Genomic DNA, 13,253 nt, shown 5'->3' on the forward strand with positions numbered 1-13,253 from the left:
GTATTTCCCTTCTAGAGAACAGAAATTTAGATTTTAAAACTTCGATTTAAATTCAGATTTTAAAATTATAAACCACCCTGAAGTCCTTTATTTTCAAAAGGCATTTTCTTATCAAAGAAAAACTACATCTATCTGAAAGTAACTCATAGCTAAAAGCTACTCCCTGGTTGTCAAGAGTCATCACCCATGGACACAGCTCAGGAGGGTCGGCACACATTCAGATGGGCCCATTCTGAAAAGGACAAGTCACAGAGCTTCTAACTTTTTAATTATACAAACTTTATTTTCTCATATTATATATGAAGCTTACATTTATATATCATATATATATATGACATGAGAAATGAAATTTTTATAACTCTAGCACAATTTGTGATAGGTTTTCAGTCTTATTTGTCCATAAAGTAAGACTGTGTTAAATAAGGACCCTCCTAGAGTGAGCAGAGGAGACGAGTGCTAGGACGACGCTGGAAGGAAAGGGAGTGGGCCTCTGCTGAGTTACAGCCCGGGCTGTGTGGATGCTTGTGTGTCCATCTGTGTATGGTATGTGCAGACAGACAGACGCACAGAGAGGTAGACAGAGGATATTCTCTGTGATAGAGAAGAAACCCTCTTACCACATTCCTATCACGAGATTTTGATAGTTAAGGTCACCCAATCCCATTGCTTCATGGCAAATAGATGGGGAAAAAGTGGAAGCAGTGACAGATTTCATTTTCGTGGGCTCCCAAATCACTGCAGATGATGACTGCAGCCATGGAATTAAAAGGCAGTTGCCCCTTGGAAGGAAAGCTATGACAAACCTAGACAGTGTTTTAAAAAACAGAGACGCACTTTGTCAACAAAGGTCCAAATTGTAAAAGCTACAGTTTTTCCAGTAGTCGTATACGATGTGAGAGTTGGACCATAAAGAAGGCTGAGCAAAGAAGAATTGATTCTTTTGAGTTGTAGTGTTGGAGAAGACTCTTGAGAGTACCTTGGACTGCCAGGAGATCAAACAAGTCAATCTTAAGGGAAATCAACCTTGAATATTCATTGGAAGGACTGATGGTGAAGCAGAGCTCCAATATTTTTGGCTACCTGATGTAAAGAGCCAACTCACTGGAAAAGACCCTGATGCTGGGAAAGATTGAAAGCAGGAGGAGAAGGGGACAGCAGAAGATGAGACGGTTGGATGGCATCACCGACTCAATGGACATGAGTTTGCACAAACCCCAGGAGATGGTGAAGGACAGGGGAGCCTGGCATGCTGCAGTCCATGGGGTTGCAACAAGGAGGTAAGGACAGCGAGGTCACTCATGAATCTACAAGCTTGCACTTGGAGACATTGGCAGTGGATGAGTAAGGAAGCCTTTTCCCTGTCTGTGGCTCCATCGTGGGTGGGGGTCGGGGTAGGGTGCACCAGATACAGGAGCAAAGGCTCCACTGACCCATCTTGGGAATGTCCTTCCAGGGCCCAAGTACACCCAGGAAGTGGCTGATCACAGTCAAAGAAAATCTTAGAAAATCAGAGAACACAATGCTTAGGGGGACCAGCTTCTGCTCTGTCTTGTCTTAGCTCGGCAAGTACATTTCACTGCTGGTGCTCTGGTTTCTTATTTGCCACAGGCTAATCTCACCCTTCTCCAGTGTTTTCTGGAAAAGGGATTTTTCCTGGAATCCACGTGTTGCAAGGCACATGGTCCACAGCCGTCCAGCTCAGCCGAGCAGCGGGGTGGTCCCCAGCGAGGGCCCAGGTTTGCCTGGCACAGAATTACACACCGGGACAAGAATGTGACCCTCTCTGCCCCTCTGCTCCTGGAATATCACAGTTATGCAAATTCCTTGTGTGCAGGCTGAGGAATGTGCCCCATGCGTTTGCAGGGGCATGGAGGAGCCGCCGTCCCCAGGACAGAAACACAGTCATTAAATCATCTCCAGCAACCTGAGCATACCTGATGTTGCTATGTCCTCTTCGTGGTCTGCACCTCCTACCTTGAAGAGAGTTCTAGACCCACGTCCTTCTCAAGATCTCTGCTCAGACCGCTCTGTTTCAGAACAAAGGGAAGGTGAACCCCTCATTAGGAACAAAGTTATAATTCCCTGTTCCTGACTTCCTCCAGCACATTTGGCGCTTGGGACACACCAGGAGCAGACTCTCATCCCGGGAGTCGATAAAACCATCATTTGGGCAAAAACAAAACAAAACAAAAATCTGGCCTTAGGAAATGGTGAGTCATCTCTGTGATCCTTCCAGCTGTGCTTTGCAGTGGGGGTAATAAATCACTTGTAAATAATAATCACCAAAATCAAATGTGTGCATGCGGGAGAATTCCTTGTCATTGTTCTTCACTAATAACAGTAATTTGGATAAGTGAACTGTGTAGATATCAAATGTTCCTCATCTGTAGCTTTCAATTAGCAGGTCAAGCATTCCTGCTTCACAGGACACCACGTTTCACTTGATATTTCCTCCCTCATCACATGGGAGGTCTCGCTTCCTTTAGTTTCCCGATGCCTTTTACTGCTCTTTGATTTTCTGGCCTGGTTCTCCTTTGATGGCCCACACCACACCAGATTGGGCCACTGCAACAGCCCCAGGGCAAGGTCAGGCAGGTGGGAGTCCAAGACCAGGCAGGTGGGAGCCCCAGGTCAGGCAGGTGGGCTTTGGCTGCAGGAAGGTGATGCTGTGCCTTCCTGGCTCCTATGCAGGGGCCCAGCCAGCCAGCCGAGGATGCCTGGCACTCCCTTCTGCTGGCCTGGCAGCGGGGCCTGTAACCTTGGCGAGCAGAGGTCAGGGACCCAGCAGCATGAGGAGTGCTTAGCCAAGGAAGCACCAGACAAGATGATTCGGAAAATTCAAGGAGGGCAGACGAAAGGAAGGACCACGCAGGTACAGACCCTTCAGGAAACTCCATCTGCAGATGAGGTTAGCCATGGGTGGCAGCATCATGCATGTAAGGGCTGGAATCATGTGAGAGAAGGCACACAGACGGCTCAGGATGAGGAGCCCTCCCTGGGGCAGGGGTTCTGCGAATGCCTCTGGGGAGTGGGGCTGTAGCAGGGACCCTGCCCCAGCGACTGCTCGTTCCTGGACCGTCCATCTTCTCCTTAAATGGTTGGTGTAGGCCGAGTCCAGGATTAGATTGCTGGTAGGCTCTCTGCTGTTTCTTCAAGCTCACAGGGCCCTGATGTCGCCACAGCAGCTGTGGGCTCAGCCTCAGGGAACAAAGAGCCCAGAGGCCCGGTGACCAGGTGGTGAGGGAGGCCGGGTGCCGGACAGGCTGGGCTTTCAGCCTCGCAAGGCCGGGGGTCCAGGCAGCTCCGGCCCTGCCAGCCCTCAGTACCTGGCACCGTCCACTCTCTGAGGTCCTCGGAGCCCGAGCGCTGAGAGTGGAGGGCCTAGCTCAGGGTCTCAGCCATGTGCTCTTCAGCAAGCTTCATAAGCTCTGATGTGGAGTTTCCCATGAGGCCCCCAGAGGCACTGGGGTGGGCTGTCCCTGCTCAGTACTCAGGGCTACAACCCCGGCCACTGTCCCCGCTGGTGGCAGGGATCCTTCCAGGAGCAGGGGTTCAGGGGGTGGGTGTCTAGAACTCACCAGACGAGACAGACCGGGGGGCCCAGAGTAAGCCCTCAGTGTGTCAGCGTGGGATGGGCAGCAGGGCTGGGACAGGCCCCGGATGCACGAGATCACCCGGCCCTTGGGGGAGGTGGCGGCCCAGCGGCAGGCCCAGGGCGGGCCTTCCTGCTCCCCCGACCAGAGTCCTATTCCCAGGGTCCTGCCCTCCCAGCTTGCCTTTCTCTCCTTCCAGGATGCACTTCAGGACGAGGTGGGCCCTCTGCCTCCTACCTGCTGGCCCTGAGTGAGGGGCTCACACATGTCCAACATTCTAGACAGGTTCTTCTAGCGACAGCAGGACAGGAAATAAAGATTTCAAACAGAAAAATCGAGGACTACGCAACTGGGCCAAGCCCAGGCCGACATCCGGTCACACTAGCAGCAGAGGGGGTCCCGGGGGGCAGCCTGAGCTGTGCATTTCCTAGAGCCTTGGGTCCTCTTGAGTGGAACCCTGCCCCGTCCCCCTCCCACCACGAGTTTGGGGCTGGGCTCCGGGCCTGAGACGGGGCTCCAGTCACTTTGGGGACAGGGCAATGTTAACCCTAGACGCCCTGGCCACTCCCAGGAGGACGTGAGGACCGGTGCCCTTAATCCGAGGGAGTGTCGTCCTCTGTGCACTTCCCCACCTCCCCGAGGTGTTCGTTTCAGGAACCATGACTTAGTTTTCAAAGCAGAGAATACAAAACCCAAGACAACGTGGCCCTTCCTGGGCCACTCCCCACTCATGTTCCAGCCCCCAGGGACGTCTCCCTCCAACTTGCACGACGAGGGCTCGTGCGGCCTCTGCTGGGCGGGAACTGCTCACGGGTCTTCCTGGTGTGTGGGTGTCAGCACCTCCTGGCCCCTGCACAGCGAGTGGCCCCCGGTGGCAATCAGCGACTCTATGGAACTGATGAATCAGCTACAGAGCTTGGGGAGCAGTTGACACATTACGTGTTTGCCTGGGTCTGTCTGCTTTGGACTTGCCTGATGGACATTGCTCACCTGGCCTTAAATCCTTCCTTTTCCGGTAAAGTGAAATTTGGATCAAACTAATAACCACATTTGGCTCAGAACCCATACACTTAGCACGTTTCCTGTCTCAAAATTCCTACCACATTGGGGACAGCTCCTTCATCCTCGGCGAGAGAGACAGCAACCTGGATAAACCACCCTTCCAGCCAAGGGTGGAAATTATCCTCGGAGAAAACAAGTTCAAGCATCTTAAAAATAGCGCGTTCTGGAGACTGGTCACGTGGACACGGGTATATTTCTGGACTGTCTCCGCTCCGAGGCTTCTGTGGGCTCCTGGAAAGGAGCCAAGGTCCTAATCTGTCTAAATTACCTTCTGCTGGAGTGAGGGTCACCGGGTCAAACAGAGATGTGGAAAAACAACAGTGTAATGGCTGTTTTGCCCAGAAAACAAGGGGACCCTTCACAGATACCACTAGACAGGCCACAGGGCCTTTCTGAGAAGGGGTGGGCAGGTGAAACTAAGTAAGCTATGAGGTCAATGTGGGTCTGTCCAGACCCCTCCCTGCTGCCCACCAGTCATGCTTTTCATCTTTCCAGTCCCTGACAGTGTCTGAAGCACTTGCTGGGGGCCAAGTGAGTGACCAAGATAAGAGTTCACTGATGGATGAAGGGTCTGACCGCCGAGGCCATGCCAGCTCTGGGACGTGGGCTCTGCACCAAGCCCCAAGGCCACCAACATCAGACAAGTCAAAGCACTGTGGTGGTGACCCACACGCCTGCAGTGACGAGCAGAAGGGCCAAGTTCACAGTGGGGAGGACAGGCCTGTCTGAGTTGGGATAGGGAGGCCAGGTCAGCATTACCAGGTCCAAGAAATACATAAAAACTAGAGTGTGTCATGGCTTGACAGTAATATATTAATAGCAAGTGAATTTAGGCCAGGAATGTTGGGTAGGCCTGACATTCAACAGACTACAAAAGACAAGCCATAAGACTATCCCAATAGACACAGAAAACAGATTTGATAAAATTCAACACCTGTTCATGACAGCAACTCTCGGTACACTAGGAACAGAAGAGACTTCCCTCAATATGATTTAAAAAAAAAAAAAAGCTCTACAGAAAAACCACAGCTAACATCACACCTTATACGAAAACTTTGGACTCTATCCCTATGAAATCGGGAGCAAGGCAAGAGTGACCTCTGTCCTCTCTTCTGTTCACTATTGTACTGGAGATCTTAATGCACAAAGTAAGAAAGGAAACAAAACATGTAAATATTAGGTGATCACAATAACAGAACTGTCTTTATTCATAAGCAACAGGACTATCCATGCAGAAAATCCTAAAAAAATCTACAAAACAAAAAACTGCTACAATAACTGTAATGTTACAAGACACAAGGTCCATATAAGAACTGTCAATGGTATTTCTGTATGTTTGCAATGAATGATTTAAAATATAGTTGAAACACAACAGTAATTAAAATTCACACCAAAACCATAAATTATTAAGGATCTAGTTAATAAAACAGATGTAAGACTACACACTGAAACTATAAAATATATCTTAGAGAAATAAGAAACATTAATTTAATTATTAAATCAAATTATTTAGTTATTACATTAAAATATTACATAAATAGATATACCATGTTTGTGAACAGAAGACTCACTCAAAATTTCTAAGATGCCAATCCTCCTCAAATTGATCTACAAATTGGATACAATCTCCATCAACCCCAACAATCTTTTTTTCTCCAGAAATTGACAAGTTCTTTTTTTAAATGTATGTGACATGCCAAAAAACAATTAGAACACCCAGAACATACTTGAGGGGAAAAAAAACTAGCTTGAAGAATTACATTCTCCAATTTCAGGACTTACCGTAGAGCAACAGTAATGAGCCAATATGGCATCTACAAGCGCAGAATGGGGAGATGGGGGTAAACAAGCGCATCTACAGAACAGAAGCCAGAAACAGACTCACACTGATGCAGTAATTAACTTCTAACAAAGGTGCCGAAGCGATTCATTCCAGGAAGGAAAGGAAAGTCATTCTGATGTCTGGAGCTGGGACAGAAAGACACCTCTGTGAGGAGCACGTGGTCTCCCCTCCTCTCTCCTTTAGCATGCTCACGGAGTACGTGCATAATTGCAGAAGCGAAGCCAGCAAGATTTACAGGAAAATACGTTTTCACCCTTCAGTCAGCAAAACTCTCCCAGAACACAGAAAGCACAACCCAAACCTTTCAGGAAAAAATTGAGGCTTCCTCTGCTGCTACTGCTGCTAAGTCACTTCAGTCATGTCCGACTCTGTGCGACCCCATAGACAGCAGCCCACCAGGCTCCCCCGTCCCTGGGATTCTCCAGGCAAGAACACTGGAGTGGGTTGCCATTTCCTTCTCCAATGCATGTACACAGATGGCCAAGCAGGGCACGAGCTGGGGGGAGCGCTCCCAGATAAATCTCCCAGAAGACCGTTATCGAAAACACTCAGGGCTACGACTGCTCAGTGAAAAGACAAACACCCCAATTACTAGTATATATAAAATAGATAATTAGTAAGGACCTACTGTAGAACACAAGGAACTCGACCCAACACTCTGAAACAACTTCTATGGGAAAATAATCTAAAAAAGAGAGCATGCTAAGTCACTTCAGTTGTGTCTTGGCTTTTTGTGACCCCCTGGACTGTAGTCCACCAGGTTCTTCTGTCCATGGGATTCTCCAGACAGGAATATGTGAATGGGGTGCCATTTCCACCTCCGGGGTATCTTCCTGACCCAGGGATCGAACCTGGGTCTCTTAGTCTCCTGCATCAGCAAGCAGGTTCTTTACCACTAGTGCCACCTGAGAAGCCCCCTAGAAAAGAATGACTGCCATGTATACGCACAACCGATTCGCTTCGCTATACACCTGAAACTAACACAACATTGTGAATTAACCACACGCCAATAAAAGTCACCAAAAAGCAGGACTGGAGACCTATTGGACACTTCACAAAGGAGACAAATGAGTGACCAAAATTCCCAAGAAAAAAGTACTCAACATAACTAGTCACCAGGAAAGGCACCATGAGATGCCCAAGTGTCCCCCCAAATGGCTCAGGCCAAAAAGAATGACAACACAGCATTCCCATCACCTAGACGGCCAACTCTCTCATCCACCGTCGCTGGGCCTATAGAGGAAAGGGAGCCATCGGTTTGGAGAACTGCTGGGAATTTCCTCTGAAGTTAAACATGGGCCTTCACAGGACCAAAAGCCCTGTTTCTAGACACTCACCCAGGGAAAAAAAATAATGTTTGAAAAAAAATAAAACCAAACAAAAACATGCAAACAAACAAAAGCCTGCCTAGAGACATCCTATAACAGCTTTATTTATTAAAGCCCCAAATTAGAAGCCACCCAAGTAGCCATCAACAGGAGAACAGATAAACAAATTTTGCCATATTCATATAATAGAATATTACTCAGCAATCAGAAAGGAATGAACTACGAACACCTGCAGAAAGAAACACAGATGCCTCTCAAAAGCATGATGCTGAAAGAAGAAACCAAGATGTCAAGAGGGCCTGGTTCAGATTCTGAGAGGCCCCGAGGCAGGCCAATGGTGTGTGTGTTGACAGAAGTCAGGTGTGTAGGTGCAGCAGAGTTGAGGGCGACTCTGGAAGGATGTGGGCCCTCCTGTGTCGTGACCAGGGAGAATGCACATAATGCCACCACACCATACAGCTGATCCTGCTAACACGCGTGTGCATGCCACTACATGTGATCTACACTGCCATCAGATAAGCTGCTAAAGTTACGTTAAAGGAAGGAAAACACAGCATTTTCAATTCTAAGATTTAAGGAAAGATAACAGTTCCCTTTTCCCCAAGTCAACTTTCAAACAGCATATCCATCTATAAACCATATTCATGAAAACAACCAAACAGCCACCAAAATCCAGTATGAAAGAAGGTGAAAGTTGCTCAGTCGTGTCCGACTCTTTGCAACCCCATAGAGTTCTCCAGGCCAGAATACTGGAGTGGGTAGCCTTTCCCTTCTCCAGGGGTAGCTTCCCAACCCAGGAATTGAACCAGGGTCTTCCACTTTGCAGACAGATTCTTTACCAGCTGAGCCACGAAGGAAGCCCAAGAATACTGGAGTGGTTAGCCTATCCCTTCTCCAGTGGGTCTTCCTGACCCAGGAATCAAACCAGGGTCTCCCACATTACAGGCGGATTCTTTAGCAGTTGAGCTCCCAGGGAATCTACTGTAGTGTCTGTCAAAATCCTACACAGCTCATACAGATGATGTTACAGGAAATATTTGATCACGGAAGAAGTTCACAGTCTTAAGTGACTATCTCAGCTTATTAAACCGGATGTGCAATGTGATTTCCAACTCATAAAATGTTTCCCTGTGTGTGTGCTTACATACACAAAAAAGGCTAGAAGGATTTATAGCAAAACAATGACTACTTTTAGGTAGTGGAATTACACGTGATTTTATTTCTTAATGCACTTGACATTTTCAAAATCGTCAACAGTGAATATATGTTACTACCATACTGAGAGGAGAACTATTTTCAAAAAGTAAAATTTAGACCCTGATACTGGGAAAGACTGAAGGCAAAAGGAGAAGGCAGAAGAGGATGAAATGGTTGGATGGCATCACCACCTCAATGGACATGAACTTGAGCAAGCTCCAGGAGACAGAGGAGGACAGGGAAGCCTGGAGTGCTGCAGTCCACGGGGTTGCAAAGAGCTGGACACAACTGAGCAACTGAACAACAACAATACCAGCTGCTCAGAAGCTCTTGGGCTGGAACTTCTGTGAAGCTCGCCTGCCTCTCTGTAATTACTCATTCTATCCCAGTTCTTCACACTTAAATCAAAATATCTATGATCCTCAACCAGGTACATTATTGTCAAAGAGATGACAAAGTACAAGTTTTCTGTAAAGCAATTTCAAAAGCCTAAAGCACTATAAAACTATGAAGTCAGTCTGATGCGTTTCTGTCCACCCAACTATAAGACACACGACTTTGGCGACTTGGACTAAAATTATCTTGTCTGTCTCATGAAACCTAGTTTTCTCATATTTTCCTCCACGAAAGTCCCTTATAAACACCTTCTTACCTCCAGTCCAAGGCATTCCACCATTTTCCAGACCTCCAACCTTCTTCATCTCCCTCAGTGCCTCACGGGCAGGCTGGCTATATTGCCTGTACTTGAGTCTTGGACGTGTTGCTCTGAGGTTCATGGCTGTGCTTAACGTGTACCAAAAAAAAAAAGTTGTAAGCATTTTTAAACCATTATAACCCCTCAGACTCTCCCTAACAGCTCAGTGCAGTTCTCTCAGGAATGAGCACAGCGTGGAACGTGTCTTGTTGGTAAGTATGCGTTGCTCACTGCGGATCTGCAAGGACAAACTCAGGTTTCATAACTTTGCTGTTTCTTCCTTGGACTTCCAGCCAGCACGTGGCAAGAGGAAAGGGAAGAGATTTTTTTTAATTTCAAGGTCGCAGTATTTGTAAAACTTTCTCTTCTGCTCTGGGGAATTTGCAGTCTCAGAAACGTCAAAGCGAGTCACGTCAGTGGCCAAGCACAGACAGAGCTCAGACTGAACTTAAAGGCCGTTCTGGAGGGTCTGGGCTGGACTGCGGCCACCCTGATAGGAAATATGTATATATATTTAAAAGAAATCCTGGGTGTGCCTGACAACCACAGTGACCACATGCACCCTGACTTGATACCCATCAAGAAAGGTTAACAGATGCTCTTCGGAGATGAAGGACTGGTCTTTGCCGGAGGCGCTTGGGATCGGCTTAGTCACGGGACAGCAGCGAAGACCCAACAGCAGCATTAATAGCCCGAACCAATGCCTGAAGAAGAAACATTTCGACAACGCTTCAAGAGGCAAACGTGAGCTGTGGAACCTGCTTCCTCCACTCCTAGGCACACCTCCCAGGGTTACCAGGGAGGCTGTGCGGGTGGGCGCACAAGTATCTCCCTCCCAGGACACGAAAACTCTCACAGCCAGGCTCCAGGACAATGATTGTTCCCACCTGTTTGCAGAATCGCTCAGCAGCGTCTTTGTGGGGCTGTGTGCGCGCACGTGTGTGGTGCGCGTGGCGGCATACATGTGAGACCACACAGAATCTGTACCTGTCCGTCTCTATTCTGATGCACATGGAGCAGGGAGGCTCCTGCTGCCATTCACGGGGCAGCTGGCTGGAGGCTGCGTCTGGCACGTCCCTGACACCCAGGGAACCTTTGTGACTGGGTCTCTCTGGGCTTTCCTGACCCCTCCTGGAAAACACAGGTGTCTCCCTTAACTGCTCAGGGCTCATCCTGATGGGCTTTCGCTGACAGGATGTCTCATTTTTAATTTAAAATAGTAACAACACAAGCTTTATTTGTGAGCATGACAACAGAGTTAAGAAAGTGATTGAGTGTGCGAGGACCTGGAGGAGGGCCAGGACAGAGGGCCTGTCCATCCTCCCCCATCCTGGATGCGCTGGAGGTCAAGACTGTGTGCGAGTTTCCCAGCTGAACCAGAAGTATCCCAGACGCTCGGAGACATCCCCTCAAGTTAGGACATACTCGAGTTATGCACAGAATGTTCAACTTGACTTCTCGGTGGAGCACTGGCAGGGCCTCCGGAAGGGCCAGAGAAGCCCACAGCATCCTCGGAGGCTGGTCACCGGGGTCCAGGGCCAGCCGCCTGCGCCGAAACTCTGAGCCAGTCCCCGTGTGGAACGAGACTGCTGACAGCTCACAGCTGGTCCCCCCAGCCGCCCGGAGCTCTCCTGGGCGCTCTCCAGGGCTGGATAAACAGCTCGGCTGGGGCCAAAGTCAGTTTAGAGACTTGTTCACACTCTGACAAGTCGCTCCCTCCCTCCTCAACTCCACACCCTCGCGTGGCCCGGATGTGCACAGGGTGACCTCGGGCCCAGCGCCTGTCTCCCCTGGGCTCCAGGAGGGCCTGCTGCTCTAGCAGGACGGTTGGCTCTTAGCATGCTGAGCCCCAACACGCAAATGGGGCACCCTCAGCATGTCAAATCTATGAGGGCATGGCCCCCAGGAGAAAGGATGCTTTCTCAGGACAGGACCCTGGTCACTCAGCTCAGAACTCCAAGTACAGTGGTGGCCTGGGTCTCGGTTCCCCCTCCAGGCATGGCTGACAGGGCTCCCCATGATAGCGGGGATAGGGCCTGCTCACCTGGGAAGGAAAAGCCACCGAGGTCCTAGGCCGGCAGCGGGGAGAAGCCAGGCGCTACCTTGTCACCGGGAAGGAAAACGCTAAGGCAGACAGAGCCGTGGTCAGAGGAGGTCTGAGCAGGAGCTCAAACACTGGCAGTGCCCTGAGGAGCATGCGCCTGAGCGACTCAGAGCTGTTCTAGGCAGCATTCACGTACCCTCTCCTTACAACCCCGCCACCCCAGTCCCAAAAGTCTACACCTCCACCCCCTACAAACAGGACTCAACACACAGGCAGTTCAGTGCTGCGGACTCAATGTGCCCCTAGGAATCTGCATGTTGAAACCTAACCCGTAATATGACGGTGCTGGGAGGTGGGCCTTCAGGAGGGCCCTCATGATGGGGTTCACGTCCTCGTGAAGGCAAACCCAGAAGGCTCCCTCACCCCGTGAAGACACACGGATGGGGAATCGAGTCCTCACCAGACCCTGGATCTCAGGCACCATGATCTTCCTAGACTCTGGAGGCTGAGGAACAAACATCTGTTGATCACAAGTCACCTGGTCTGTGGTGTTCTGTCACTGCAGTGAGCAGACTGACAGCAGGCCATCGGCCCCATCACACCTTCCATGAGGACGAGCAGGGCTGTGACCCTAGACGATGGAGATCCAGGAGACTGAGACAGCAGGGCATTGGCCCCGTCACATCTTCCATGAGGAAGAGCAGGGCTGTGACCCCAGGTGGTGGAGATCCAGGAGCCCTGTCTTTATGAGGATATGTGGCCCAGAAGGGAAGCCAGCCTGCAGGTGGGGGATGGTGGATACTTAGGGGCTTGGCCTTTCTTTGTGAACAAGATTTGTAAGCTCCACCGGCAACCATTTCTCAATAGGAATTCACTGATGTAAATTTTTTTTAATTCTCAGGACTTTGCTTATTATTTTTCTTTTTCCTAAATGTGTATTATGAATAGAGCTGGTTTTTAAGACTAAGCCAGAGGCCCTGGAAAAGCAAGAGAAGGGAATTCATTTTGTTTTTAATACACTTGAACTCTGGAGGCATCTTTTCCTCTCTGTGTATGGTTCAAATAGACTTAATGCATTTAGGGGACATCAGAAAAGACCCTGATGCTGGGAAAGTTGGAAGGCAGGAGGAGAAGGGGTGACAGAGGATGAGATGGTTGATGGCATCACCAATTCTATCGACATGAGTTTCAGCAAACTTCAGGAGATGGTGAAGGACAGGGAAGCCTGGCATGCTGCAGTCCATGGGGTTGCAAAGAGTCGGACATGCCTTAGTGACTGAACAACAACAAATGTGTACCTATGACATTTTACCTTTGGGGGATCAGAATTTCTGCCACACAGACTTGGCACCTGAAGCAGAGATAGGCCCCACCCACAGCAGCCCAGCTGTGCCAGCCGCACCATCACAGGCACCCAGCAGAGCCAGTGGTCTCGGACATGGCTGCACACCTCTGTTCTACCCAAGACACACAAGTCCCGGGACAGCCTTTC

The 13,253-nt window shown here is 49.4% G+C and overlaps 1 long non-coding RNA gene across 3 annotated transcripts in view; it reads right to left on the reverse strand.

Moving 5' to 3' along the window:
• Positions 1 to 13,003, reverse strand: part of LOC105609559 (uncharacterized) — a 53,936-nt gene extending 40,933 nt beyond the window's left edge. Inside the window, exons 1-2 of one of the 3 annotated variants that reach the window (XR_009595130.1) lie at positions 9,676 to 13,003; positions 1,935 to 2,027 (exon numbers count right to left, since the gene is read on the reverse strand). This is a non-coding gene — a long non-coding RNA (uncharacterized LOC105609559). The remainder of the gene's footprint in view (positions 1 to 1,934; positions 2,028 to 9,675) is intronic. The other 2 variants (XR_009595131.1, XR_001043096.5) reach the window with 2 other exon arrangements.
• Between the last annotated feature and the right edge of the window lie 250 nt (positions 13,004 to 13,253).

The sequence above is a fragment of the Ovis aries genome, chromosome 10 (assembly GCF_016772045.2).
Source record: "Ovis aries strain OAR_USU_Benz2616 breed Rambouillet chromosome 10, ARS-UI_Ramb_v3.0, whole genome shotgun sequence".
NCBI lineage: Eukaryota > Metazoa > Chordata > Mammalia > Artiodactyla > Bovidae > Ovis > Ovis aries.